The sequence below is a fragment of the Lycium barbarum genome, chromosome 8 (genome assembly GCF_019175385.1).
Source record: "Lycium barbarum isolate Lr01 chromosome 8, ASM1917538v2, whole genome shotgun sequence".
Taxonomy (NCBI): domain Eukaryota; kingdom Viridiplantae; phylum Streptophyta; class Magnoliopsida; order Solanales; family Solanaceae; genus Lycium; species Lycium barbarum.
This window is the reverse complement of record NC_083344.1, coordinates 39,940,318-39,954,666: the sequence shown is the minus strand read 5'-3', so window position 1 is coordinate 39,954,666 and position 14,349 is coordinate 39,940,318.

The following is a 14,349-nucleotide window of genomic DNA, read 5'->3' as shown; positions in this document are numbered from 1 at the left end:
CACAATATCGTAATCAAGTAATCACATTACATTAAGCCTTCAATATTCACTCTCATATTCAACTCATACTAGCAACTTCATACCAACTTTTGCACATTTTCATACAACGCTTCCTCATCACCATTATTACCTTTTATAACAGGAACACATCCACATCATACTAAGAATCACGACTCAATTTAGTTTACTACTCATAGACATCATGAAAGCCATATTTAGAACTCACCCTCTACATTTCTCCTTTCATCCAATTTTTATTACAACCAAGCACTCTTAATAACACGAAATAAGCATAAAAACTAACCTTTTATGTGATAGGAACAAGCTTTGGAGTAAGATATCAACTTGTGCAAAACCCTAGCTACAACACCCAAGCAAATCTTGAAATCTACCAATCCTAGGAAGCCTTCTAACACATGAACACTTCGATTCTTGCTATTTAATCTTTGTAATCTCTTAGGTTTGAGTGTAATATGCTTAGAGAAGGGTTTTGGAGCTTTGGAGAATTTGGAGGAAATGTGGGAAATGAAAAAGAAGCAAGGGTCGGCCTTGTATATAAAATAAAAATCTGACCCGACCCGACCCGATTAAACGACCTATTATACGAGCCGTATAATTTATACGGTCCATATAATTGAACCGTATAATCTCACCAGGGATCACCCTTCTCTGGAAGCAATCTATGGACCATTATACGGGCCGTATACTTTATACAGTCCGTACAAATGGCCGTACAACTGGGAATTTCCGAATTTCATTCTCGTCGACTCGTTTGACTTCCAATCCTCGTGGATCGTTCTGGGCACTTATATCACACTTCATTAACCATACAATAGGCCTTATAGTAGCCCCTCAAGATATTTCTAAATAAATACTAGCTCAATTCTAGTGAAAACCTTTCCAAACACGACTTACATTTCACTGCCTTCAACAAACTAAATTTCACATATTCGTATGACTTAAAAATCTTATAGTATGCACTTTAGGCTATCTAATACTTTCCTTAACCTCATAAGGGTTTCATAATCACCTTAAGCTCCTGTTAGCCTACTCACAAGGCAGCAATCCGAAATTTTTGAAATTTTCGAGATGTAACATTCTTCCTCTCTTAGGAACATTCGTCCTCGAATGTTATGTTCTTGGGATTCTATAAAAATTTTGCCAGAGTTTCTCCTGTAAATGGCACTACCATCCTGTCACAGCAACCCAAAATACACCGCCTCACAAGGCTACAACAACAACATTAATAATTATGGGCACACACGACCAAGAAAGCATCAAGGAAAGCATTGCATACCTGAGGACAATGGCGTCTCTGCCTGAGTCTCCTCTGGAGGTGGAAATAAATGCAGGTACCGGAACTTCATGTCTTCTTCTGCTTCCCAAGTCATTTCCTCTCTATTATTATTTCTCCAAAGCACTTTAACTAAAGCTACATCATTGGTTTTGAGTCTCCGTAATTGCCTATCTAGAATGGCAATGGGAACCTCTTCATACGATAATTGCTCGGTGACTTGAACATCATCTACCGGTACAACTCTAGAAGGATCTCCAATGCACTTACGAAGCATCGATACATGGAAAACTGGGTGAACTGACTCCAAATCAGGAGGTAGATCTAATTCGTAAGCCACCTGGCCTACCTTGCGTACAATCTCATAAGGTCCAATGTACCGGGGACTAAGCTTACCCTTTTGGCCAAATCTCATAACACCCTTCATTGGCAACACCTTCAAGAATACCCAATCTTTCACCTGGAACACTAAGTCCATTCGACGATTATCTGCATAGGATTTCTGACAACTCTGAGCTGTTAATAATCGATCCTGTATAAACTTGACTTTCTATATAGCTTGTTGGACCAAGTCTGGCCCTATCAATTTAGTCTCTCCTACTTCGAACCACCCAACTGGGGATCTATACTTGCGCCCATATAAAGCTTCATATGGGGCCATTTGGATGCTAGAATTATAACTATTGTTATAAGAAAATTCAACAAGTGATAAGTGATCATCCCAACTGCCTCCAAAATCCAATACACATGCCCGTAGCATATCCTCAAGCGTCTAGATGGTACGCTCAGCTTGCCCATCCATTTGTCGGTGAAATGCCGTGCTAAGACTCACCTGAGTCCCCAAACCTTCCTCGAAAGTTTTTCAGAAATTGGTTGTAAATTAAGTCCCTCTATCGGAGATAATAGCTACTGAAACACCGTGAAGTCGCACTATCCCTTTAACGTAAAGCTTTGCATAATCTTCTGCTATATTTGCAGTTCTGGCCAGTAAGAAATGAGCTGACTTCGTGAGTCTATCCACAATCACCCATATAGAATCATACTTACATCGAGAGCGGGGTAAGCTTACAATGAAATCCATATTAATTACTTCCCATTTCCAAGTCGAAATTTCCATAGCTTGCAACAATCCACCGGGCTTTTGGTGTTCAATTTTCACTTGTTGACAATTAGGACATTGGGCCACAAATTCTGCTATATCTTTCTTCATCTCATTCCATCAATACAAAAATTTAAGATCATGATACATATTTGTTGCTCCGGGGTGAACGGAATAACGGGAACAATAGGCCTCTTTCAAAATGTGTTGACGTAACCCTGCGACATCGGGAACACACAACCTGCCTCGACATCGGAGAATTCCATCTCCCGAAATCTCAAAGAATGACTTCTTCTTCTGAGGAAGTGTACTTTTGTAGTGAACTAGCATGGGATCCTCATACTGGCGCTCTTTCACTTCAACCACTAGTGACGAGACCGCTAACTTCTGAATGGTAGCTCCCATATTGCCTGAGTCCACTACCTAAACTCCTAGGCTAGATAATTGCTAGAGCTTACGAGCTAACTCTCTTTTCTCTGGCTGAACATCGCATAAACTTCCCATGGAACTACGGCTAAGAGCATCAGCCACAACATTTGCTTTCCCAGGATGATATAGGATGTTAACATCATAGTCTTTCAACAACTCCAACCACCGCCTTTGTCGCAAATTCAATTCCTTCTGCTTGAAAATATACTGGAGGCTCTTATGATCTGTGTAGATATCCACATGGACACCGTACAAATAATGTCAAAAGAAGTACAGAAAATGATTAAATCATCCAGAATATCAAAATGCTTGTTTTCCAAACACAGATCATATATGCCGAAGTCATATGCTAGAAGAAGTACAAAAGGTAAGTGGCTTATCCAGAATACCAAAATGCTTACTCGAAACACAAATGATGCATGTCAGAATGGTGTCCGGTCCCGCCTGGGGAACGTGGTCGTCACCCCGTCTTTGGCGCCACACACATCATACTCCAGAAGATTTACTCCGTAATCTCCGTCACACATAACATATCATAGCATATACACGGTGCCCGGGAACCGGACATATATACACAAGAACCCGGGAACCGGACACATCATACTCCATAACATATACACGGTACCCGGGGACCGGACACATATACACGGTACCCCGGAACCGAACACATCATACTCCGGAATTATATATATGGAACCCGGCCCTCAGCAAGGGACTCGGTGAACCATACGCATGATACATACCGGCCCGGGACTCGGTGAAAGAGGTCATAACACATGCACGAGTAGAGTAGTGAGAAACTATATGCACATAAATCAAGACTCGATAAATACGTACACTTACCGACATCTGAAGGCTCAGAAACAAGTTTCGGGTCAATCTGGCTTAGTATGAGAAAGTTATGAGCGTTTGAAGTACAGAACCTTCTACGAACGTTTCCGAGGCTATTTTTGGAAAATCAAAGCAACTTTCATATCAAGTACCTTTCGGATATCGTTATGGATCAAATCAAATATAGCTTTTGGAATCATATGTACATATCGTAATATATCAAGACTTAACGGAATAATCGGACGGGCTACTATTTGCAAATCAAGACATTAATCATATCACTTATCTCTCGGATGCTAATTTGGCAACATATCAAATAGATCTTCGGACGTCATAGATACGGATCAAAATCATATGAAACAGTTTGTGGAAATCAAGGACACTAGCCATCCTAGTGGCTCTAAGAATGGGACTTTCTTTGAAATAATACATATACGTCATTTGTTCACTTCACAAGATCTTGCCAAAAGAAAGAAAGGTAAGCCTTACATACCTGCTCCACGTCCTATTAGCTACGCTTATTTATCCAAGCTTGCTAGTCTACATACAAAAGAATTAACATAATCATTAGATTCATCGACATATACTCGTCTTAATCTTTCAAATGAATTCACTTATATTCTACCGAAATTTCGGCAGCATTTCCCCTGTAAATACAACTTCCCCGAGAATCTAACTCGGCCAATTTATCAACAACAATCCGAGAATTCAACTCGGCCAAATTATCAACAATAATACCAACAACCATATCTCTAACTTCAACAATTATTTCGGAATACATTCTAACATTAACAACTCTTGTCACACAATTCAACGGCATTTCATTTATATTCAATTCCACCACATATAGTCAAGCCAACATCAATGCTTACACATTCAAATACTTGGCCAAGACCTTACAAACACAATTCAAGAATACTTCAAACAAGTCATACAATATTTAAAACAATCTAGCCAATATGCCATTTCACCCGAAACCTTCCAAATGCAACAAGAATCATAATAACACACTTCCTTATTTCAAATTCAATTACAACAACCCAAATTACAATCTTCCAAACACATGTCTCATTTCCAAATTCATGAAGTATATTACAACCTATGTTATGTCCCGTGTTTTCGCATAATTGGAAATCGAGAAATAATTAAGACTTGTATGTTATGAGGGTATATTTTGATTCTAGTTAATATGATTATGTTGGTTATGAAACTATTGGTGCTAAGACATTGGGGAAGGCCGAGGGAAAAATTAGAATTTCGGAAATTAGTTTCGGGAATTACAAAAGACGGGATTTTAATGAATTGGGCCAAGGAAATTGAACAACAAATTTAGGCCCAAAGACTAAGGGTGGCCGGCCAAGGCTTGGCCCAAGCTCTTATTAAGTGTTCATGTGATTTTCACATGACCCTTAGTTGGATATATATCAAGTTTCCTTTGTAATTATCAAGATCAATCATTTCCACATAAAGAAATTGAAGAGCACCCCCTTAAAGAAGGTCTCGGCCGAAACTTAGAAAGAAAAAAAAATTCTCCAAGCTTTGACTCTAATCCAAAAGTCTTGTTCTTTCCATATTTGTAGAGTACTCAAAACGCTCTTCAACGGGGTACAATTAGTTTGGTGAAAGGAGAGCGTTTGCGACAAGTCGGAAATTCAAGAAAAGGTATGAATTTTGTTACTTTAATGTTATGGAATTGGTGTGAATGTGTTAAGGATTGAGAATAGACGAGAATCCCGTAACTTTGATGTGTGAATGAAACCGTATGTGTGTGTGTGGTTAGTGTTGGGGCCGTGACCTATAAGAAATAGAAGGCCATGTGAATTTGATTTTGTTTAGTTGATTAGTTGCGTCGTTGTGGTATTTATGACGTAAATGAATGTTTAATGAATTGAATTGGTGTTGGAAAATGATTTCGGAACATTATGGGAAAGTATATACCTTTGGTATATTTGTGTATATCATTGTATATCCATGATATTAAGGCTTTAAATATGACTTATGGTTGTTGTTAATGAATTCGGAATGAAATAATGCAAGTTAGTATGTTCGTCGGAATTGTTGACGTTTTGAAAGGAATATGGAAAGTGACGAACTTATTGAATTTATGTATAATGTTTGGAACATAATTGGGATGTGATTGAATAATCTTGAATGATTGAATGAATACAATAATGTGGACATAAGTTTGGAATTGTGAAGTTTGAATGAAAGTTGCCAACTTTTATAGTAAAGAAGAATATTGGAGTTAGAATGATTTAGTTGTGGTTTATGTTGTTTGTGACGTTTGGGTTGTTGTTGTTGATGTTTATTGAGCCGAGCTAAGTCTCGGGGGCGTTAGATATATAGGGGAAGTGCTGCCAAAATTTTAGTAGGCGAAAATGAATTTAAGGGCATTTTTAAGCTTAAGAATCTCTAATTGGTAACTTTGACCATTTGCAGATTCTTGACGAAACGGGATTTGATTTTGGGGTGAGCATAAGACGTTTCTAAGGTACGTAAAGCTTCCCACGTCTTCTTTTGGCATGTCTTAGTATGTTAGGTTGATATCGGAACCCCGGGAGCAATTCTGCTCCTCGATATCCGATCTAGAAAATGGCTACTATTCATTCAATTCAATTGAAGCCTAATGTTCCTATTTTGGCTAGAAAGCAATCAAACGTCCGAAACTTATGCAAATGCAATCGGGTTACTTTGAAATCTTTATGTATGATCTTATAGACCCGAAATATTCATAAATTAGGTTCGCCACCTCGACTTGACCCGGGGTGGGCCCGCTAACCCCGAGATGCCTTATTTGTCCTACTAGGCTCTCTTTTTGGATAAGCTTCGACAAAGAATCTTCAATTTTGAAATTGTCCTTTATGAAATAATGTTCGGAACACTATGATGTAACAAACTATGTTTTGAGCCATACGTACCACTTTGGAAACATTTTGCGAAATAAACTTTCGTACTAACTAATTATTTGACTATTTTGGTTAATGAACTGACTTTTGAAGTAATCAAGTATTGAAAGGCTATTTTGATAAACAAAATTGCATTGTTTGCTCACGACTCCGCTCGTGCCTTATTATGACTTCGTTCACCGGTTCCCGGGCCGGTTATGATTCGTGCGCTCTATGATGATTCGGCCGTATGCTGTGTTACGGTTCCCCGAGGCCTCGCCATAGGGTCGGGTTCCTTTTGGAGTTATGCTGTGATATGGCTGTGATGTGATACGCTCATATGTGTGTGTTCGGGGATGTACGGAGATTTGAACCTTCTGGTGTTATGCTGTGTGTGGCACCAGCGTCGGAGTGGTGACCACGTTCCTGAGCTTTGCATTATGTTTATATGACTTTGATAAACATTTTGATATACTGTTCGGCATTTCTCTCTTTTGTATTCTGTTCGCTTTCAGTTGTGGCCTATATTTTTGTACTCCATGCTTTACATACTCAGTACATCTTTCGTACTAACCCCCTTTCTTCGGGGGCTGCGTTTCATGCCCGCAGGTACAGACGCCGGTGATCCACCCATGTAGGCTCCACTTCTGCTATTTCGGAGTACTCCTTTGATTCGGAGTCCACTTTTGGTATATATATCTTTCGCCATGTATATATTTCTGCATATCTGACTATTTGGGTACGGCGGGGCCCTATCCCGTCATATGATTCTGTCGGTCAGTTTAGAGGTCTGTGGACACGTCTGTGGGTTATGGTCTGTCTGTATGCTTATGTGTATATGTTGTTTGGGCGATCCCATACGCCGAGGCGGCCGGTCCGCATATGTTTATATGTTGCCTTGTTAGCCCTGTGTGGCCTTTGCTGATGTTTGCTGTGTGCAGGATTATTCTGGATAGTCCTAAAAACAAAGGAGACTCTGCCGAAATTTTTCTGGAAATTGTCTAAATTTGGAATATAGCCTGTCGGCTTCTGCTATGTGTTTGAATACGTTTGATAGATGGGTTTGGGTGCCCAGATCGGGCACTAGTCACGGCCTACGGGGTTGGGTCGTGAAAAAGTGGTATCAGAGCAGTTTGTCCTCGGAATGTCTACAGGCCGTGTCTCGTAGAGTCTTGTTTATCGATGTGTTGTGCACCACATCTATAAACAGGAGGCTACAGGGCATTTAGGGTGTTACTTTTCTTTGGAATCTTAGATCGTGCGATAGAGCTGTGCTATTAGGATGATTCTGATCTGACCCGTTCTTGTGTTTGCAGTGATGCCTCCTAAGAAGGCAACAGCGGCCCAGAAGGGCAAGGCAAGGATGGGAGAGACTAGTCAGGCACAGCGAGCTACCCGGGCTCGTGTCTATGATTTGCCTGAGGTTGTGCCTTGTTCTGAGGGGTCCGCTACACCACCATTGGTACAGCCTGGAGCAGGTCCTTCAGCAGCTCCAGAGGCCCGAGTACCCGCTCCCGAGACTCCAGCTCCTCAGCCAGGGGTGGAGGACAGGACCCTGAGGGAGGTTGTACAGTTGCTGACCACATTGGTAGCAGGGCAGGCTCGCAGGCGCGGGCGGAGGGACGATGATGATGATGACAGGCGGGACAGCCTGAGAGTTCGAGAGTTCTTATTGTGTGGCCCTCCAGATTTTTTCGGGTCTAAGCCCGATGAGGACCCCCATGATTTTATTCGGGGGATGCGACGCTCACTAGACTTGGTCAGGGCTTCAGAGACCGAGTCAGTCGAGTGGGCCTCGCATAGACTTCGGGATGTTGCTGCTCACTGGTATGAGACCTGGGAGTTATCTAGGGGCGAGGGTGCTTCCCCAGCTACTTGGGACGAGTTTGCGACTGCTTTCACCCGCCATTTTCTGCCCCCAGAGTTGCGACGGGCGCGGGCTGATCGATTTTTACATCTGCAGCAGAGGGGTCGGAGCGTTCGTGAGTATAATCTGGAGTTTGATTCCCTGGCCCGGTATGCACCTGCCGTAGTAGCAAATATGTCCGATCGGATGCACAGATATGTTATGGGATTGGATCGTTATTTGATCGACGGCTGTATGGCAGTGTCATTGCAGACGGATATGGATATTGCCCGACTTCAGGCTTGTGCGATGGGTATGGAGGACCGTCACATGTCTGATTATCCTAGAAGAGATCGGGACAGGAGGCCACCCAAGAGGGCCAGATCTGCAGGATATTCTGGAGATTCTCGAGGCGGACAGCCTCAGCAGCAGCAGTCAGGCAGGCAGCTTCCTCCGTCCGGCCGGAGTACACAGTCAGGCGGCAGGAGATTTGATAGTGCAGGACCGTCTGGGGCTGGTCAGAGCTCCAGGGCGGCAGGTTTACAGGTGTCTAGAGGCTCCAGCCAGGCCAGACCACCCAGACCCCGTTATTCTCATTGCGGGAAGTCACATCCTGGGGAGTGCTATCGAGCTACTGGAGCTTGTTTTTCGTGCGGTGGTCAGGGCCATTTTATGAGAGATTGTCCGTTGGCTAGCGGTTCTGGTAGTGTGGCTCAGCCGACAGGGTCAGCCGCCGGTTCATCATCTGCTCCATCTGTTGCACGCCCAGCAGGGCGAGGTATGCCAGCACCGGCGGGACGCGGTCGATGCCGCGGTTGTGTTTCAGGTTCTAGCGGTCCCTCGAACCGCATATATGCATTAGCCCGCCGACAGGATCAGGAGGCTTCGCCAAACGTCGTCACAGGTACATTACTGGTTTTCTCCAGATATGTATATGCATTGATTGATCCTGGTTCTACTTTATCATATATTTCCCCGCTCGTTGCGAGTAAAATTGGGATAGTGTCTGAGCCTATAGAGCCATTTGAGGTAGCTACGCCGGTTGGGGATTTCGTTATAGCGAGGCAGGTCTATAGGGATTGTTCTGTGACCATTTATGATCGTTGCACTAAAGCTGATCTGATAGAGTTAGATATGCTGGAATTCGACGTTATTATGGGTATGGACTGGTTATCTTCCTGTTATGCTAATGTTGACTGCCAGAAAAAGGTAGTCCGTTTTCAGTTTCCAGGGGAACCAGTTATGGAGTGGTTCGGGTCTACAACATCGCCGAGGGGTAAGTTTATTTCATACCTCAAGGCTAAGCAGATGATCCAGAAAGGTTATATCTATCATTTGGTCCGTGTGCACGATACTGCAGCTAAGACACCTACCCTTCAGTCTGTTCCGGTCGTTAATGAATTCCCAGATGTATTTCCTGCCGAGCTTCCTGGCCTTCCGCCTGAGCGGGAGATTGATTTTACTATAGAGTTGATGCCGGATACGCAGCCTATATCTATTCCTCCGTACAGAATGGCACCGGCTGAGTTGAAAGAGTTGAAGGAGCAGCTGAAAGATTTGTTAGATAAGGGCTTTATTAGACCCAGCACATCACCCTGGGGAGCGCCGGTATTATTTGTGAGGAAGAAAGATGGGTCACTGCGGATGTGTATTGATTATCGGCAACTGAATAAGGTGACTATAAAGAATAAATATCCCCTCCCCCGGATTGATGATTTGTTTGATCAGTTGCAGGGTGCTAAATATTTTTCGAAGGTAGATCTGCGCTCAGGTTATCATCAGGTGCGAGTGCGAGAATCAGATATCCCGAAGACTACTTTCAGGACCCGGTACGGGCATTATGAATTCAGAGTTATGTCTTTCGGGTTGACTAATGCTCCAGCAGTATTTATGGATCTGATGAATCAGGTATTTCGGCCTTTCTTGGATATGTTCGTGATTGTGTTTATTGATGATATTCTGATTTACTCGCGATCAGCAGAGGAGCATTCAGATCATATGAGGACGGTACTTGGTATTCTTCGCCAACAGAAATTATATGCTAAATTATCCAAATGTGAATTTTGGTTAACTTCTGTGGCATTCTTGGGCCATATTGTCGGCGCAGACGGTATTCGGGTCGATACGCAGAAGATTGAGGCTGTGCAGAATTGGCCCAGGCCTACTACACCGACAGAGGTACGCAGTTTTCTGGGATTCGCCGGGTATTATCGTAGGTTCGTGGAGGATGTTTCTTCTATGGCAGCACCACTGACGAAGCTTACTCAGAAAGCAGCAAAATTTCAGTGGACTGATGCCTGCGAGCGCAGCTTTCAGATGTTGAAAGAAAGACTAGTTACGGCCCCAGTTTTGGCTCTTCCCGAGGGATCAGACAGGTATGTTGTCTATTGTGACGCCTCTGGCATTGGGATAGGTTGTGTGTTGATGCAGCACGGTCGAGTTGTAGCCTATGCTTCCCGGCAGCTCAGACCGCACGAGAAGAATTATCCCACTCATGATCTTGAGTTGGCCGCGGTGATTCATGCTTTGAAGATTTGGCGGCATTATTTATATGGGGTCCATGTTGATATTTATACGGACCATAAGAGCCTCCAATACCTTTTTAAGCAGAAGGAACTAAATTTGCGGCAGCGGAGATGGCTTGAGTTACTGAAGGATTATGACGTTGATATTTTATACCATCCTGGAAAAGCCAATGTGGTAGCGGATGCGCTTAGCCGCAAGTCCATGGGCAGTCTGGCTGATGTACCATCTGGTAAGAGAGATTTGGTTCGTGATATTCGTCAGCTGGCCAGCCTTGGAGTTCGTCTGGCAGATTCTGGAGATTCTGGGATTTCTGTTCGTGCAGTTGCTGAATCATCTATTATTCAGGAGGTAAAGCAGCGTTAGTTTGAAGATCCTACTCTGGTTCAGTACAGAGATGTGGCCCTTAATAAAGACAAGACTCCATTTGAAATTTCACCTGAAGGGGTATTATTATATGAAGGCAGATTCTGTGTTCCGGATGTCGCAGGCTTACGGCGACAAATCATGGGCGAGGCGCATAATGCACGGTATTTTGTTCATTCTGGTTCCACTAAAATGTATCATGATCTCAGGTGTTTGTATTGGTGGGACGGTATGAAGAAAGATATTGCCGAGTTCGTTAGTCAGTGCCCGAATTGTCAGCAAGTTAAAATTGAACACCAGAAGCCCGGTGGGTTATTACAGGAGATGGAAATTCCAGCCTGGAAATGGGAGATGATTAATATGGATTTCGTTGTTGGGTTACCGCGCACTCCACGCAGGTATGATTCTATTTGGGTTATTGTTGACAGATTGACGAAATCAGCCCACTTTCTCCCAGTCCGGACTACGTATTCGGCTGAGGACTATGCTAGATTGTATATCAGAGAGATAGTCAGACTTCACGGAGTCCCTATATCCATTATTACTGACCGAGGTGCCCAGTTTTCGGCAAATTTCTGGAGGTCATTTCAGGAGGGATTGGGGACTCAGGTGAGCCTCAGTACAGCTTTTCATCCTCAGTCCGACGGGCAGGCCGAGCGCACTATTCAGACGCTGGAAGATATGTTACGGGCCTGCGTTATTGATTTCAGGGGCAGCTGGGATGATCATTTGCCGCTTATTGAGTTTGCCTATAATAACAGTTATCACTCCAGCATTCAGATGGCACCGTACGAAGCCCTTTATGGCAGAAAATGCAGATCTCCTATTGGTTGGTTCGACGTGGGCTAGACTAAGTTAATCGGGCCAGATGTGATCCAGGAAGCAGTAGATAAGGTAAAGCTTATTCGGGAACGATTATTGGCTGCTCAGAGTCGACAGAAAGCTTATGCAGATAGACGACGTCGACCGTTAGAGTTCCAGATTGGCGACTGGGTATTCCTGAAGGTATCGCCCATGAAGGGTGTCATGAGATTCGGTAGAAAGGGTAAGTTGAGCCCGCGGTATATTGGGCCGTATTAGATCGTTCGGAAGATAGGCGAGGTTGCCTATGAGCTAGACTTACCATCCGACTTGGAGGCCGTACACCCGATATTTCATGTGTCTATGCTGCGGAAATGTATCGGTGACCCTTCCAGGATATTCCCAGTGGATGACATTCAGGTAACAGAGCAGTTGTCTTATGACGAGCAGCCTGTAACTATTCTGGATCGACAGGTAAGAAGATTGCGCACTAAGGAAGTGCCTTCTGTCAAAGTCCTGTGGCGCAACAACAATCGGGAGGAGATGACTTGGGAGGCGGAGGACGAGATGAAGAAGAAATACCCCCACTTGTTCCCGACGTCCACAGGTAATCTAAACTTTTTAGTTTGTTGTGTTAATTGACAAATGAATTGCGTATGTCATTAGTAAGAGGGACTCCCCCTCCATGATCATAAGACCTTATAAGATTAATTTAACATTCGGGGATGAATGTTTTAAGGGGGGGAGAATGTTATGTCCCGTGTTTTCGCATAATTGGAAATCGAGAAATAATTAAGACTTGTATGTTATGAGGGAATATTTTGATTCTAGTTAATATGATTATGTTGGTTATGAAACTATTGGTGCTAAGACATTGGGGAAGGCCGAGGGAAAAATTAGAATTTCGGAAATTAGTTTCGGGAATTACAAAAGACGGGATTTTAATGAATTGGGCCAAGGAAATTGAACAACAAATTTAGGCCCAAAGACTAAGGTTGGCCGGCCAAGGCTTGGCCCAAGCTCTTATTAAGTGGTCATGTGATTTTCACATGACCCTTAGTTGGATATATATCAAGTTTCCTTTGTAATTATCAAGATCAATCATTTCCACAAAAAGAAATTGAAGAGCACCCCCTTAAAGAAGGTCTCGGCCGAAACTTAGAAAGAAAAAAAAATTCTCCAAGCTTTGACTCTAATCCAAAAGTCTTGTTCTTTCCATATTTGTAGAGTACTCAAAACGCTCTTCAACGGGGTACAATTAGTTTGGTGAAAGGAGAACGTTTGCGACAAGTCGGAAATTCAAGAAAAGGTATGAATTTTGTTACTTTAATGTTATGGAATTGGTGTGAATGTGTTAAGGATTGAGAATAGACGAGAATCCCGTAACTTTGATGTGTGAATGAAACCGTATGTGTGTGTGTGGTTAGTGTTGGGGCCGTGAGCTATAAGAAATAGAAGGCCATGTGAATTTGATTTTGTTTAGTTGATTAGTTGCGTCGTTGTGGTATTTATGACGTAAATGAATGTTTAATGAATTGAATTGGTGTTGGAAAATGATTTCGGAACATTATGGGAAAGTATATACCTTTGGTATATTTGTGTATATCATTGTATATCCATGATATTAAGGCTTTAAATATGACTTATGGTTGTTGTTAATGAATTCGGAAAGAAATAACGCAAGTTAGTATGTTCGTCGGAATTGTTGACGTTTTGAAAGGAATATGGAAAGTGACGAACTTCTTGAATTTATGTATAATGTTTGGAACATAATTGGGATGTGATTGAATAATCTTGAATGATTGAATGAATACAATAATGTGGACATAAGAGTTGAATTGTGAAGTTTGAATGAAAGTTGCCAACTTTTATAGTAAAGAAGAATATTGGAGTTAGAATGATTTAGTTGTGGTTTATGTTGTTTGTGACGTTTGGGTTGTTGTTGTTGATGTTTATTGAGCCGAGCTAAGTCTCGGGGGCGTTAGATATATAGGGGAAGTGCTGCCGAAATTTTAGTAGGCGAAAATGAATTTAAGGGCATTTTTAAGCTTAAGAATCTCTAATTGGTAACTTTGACCATTTGCAGATTCTGGACGAAACGGGATTTGATTTTGGGGTGAGCATAAGACGTTTCTAAGGTACGTAAAGCTTCCCACGTCTTCTTTTGGCATGTCGTAGTATGTTAGGTTGATATCGGAACCCCGGGAGCAATTCTGCTCCTCGAAATCCGATCTAGAAAATGGCTACTATTCATTCAATTCAATTGAAGCCTAAT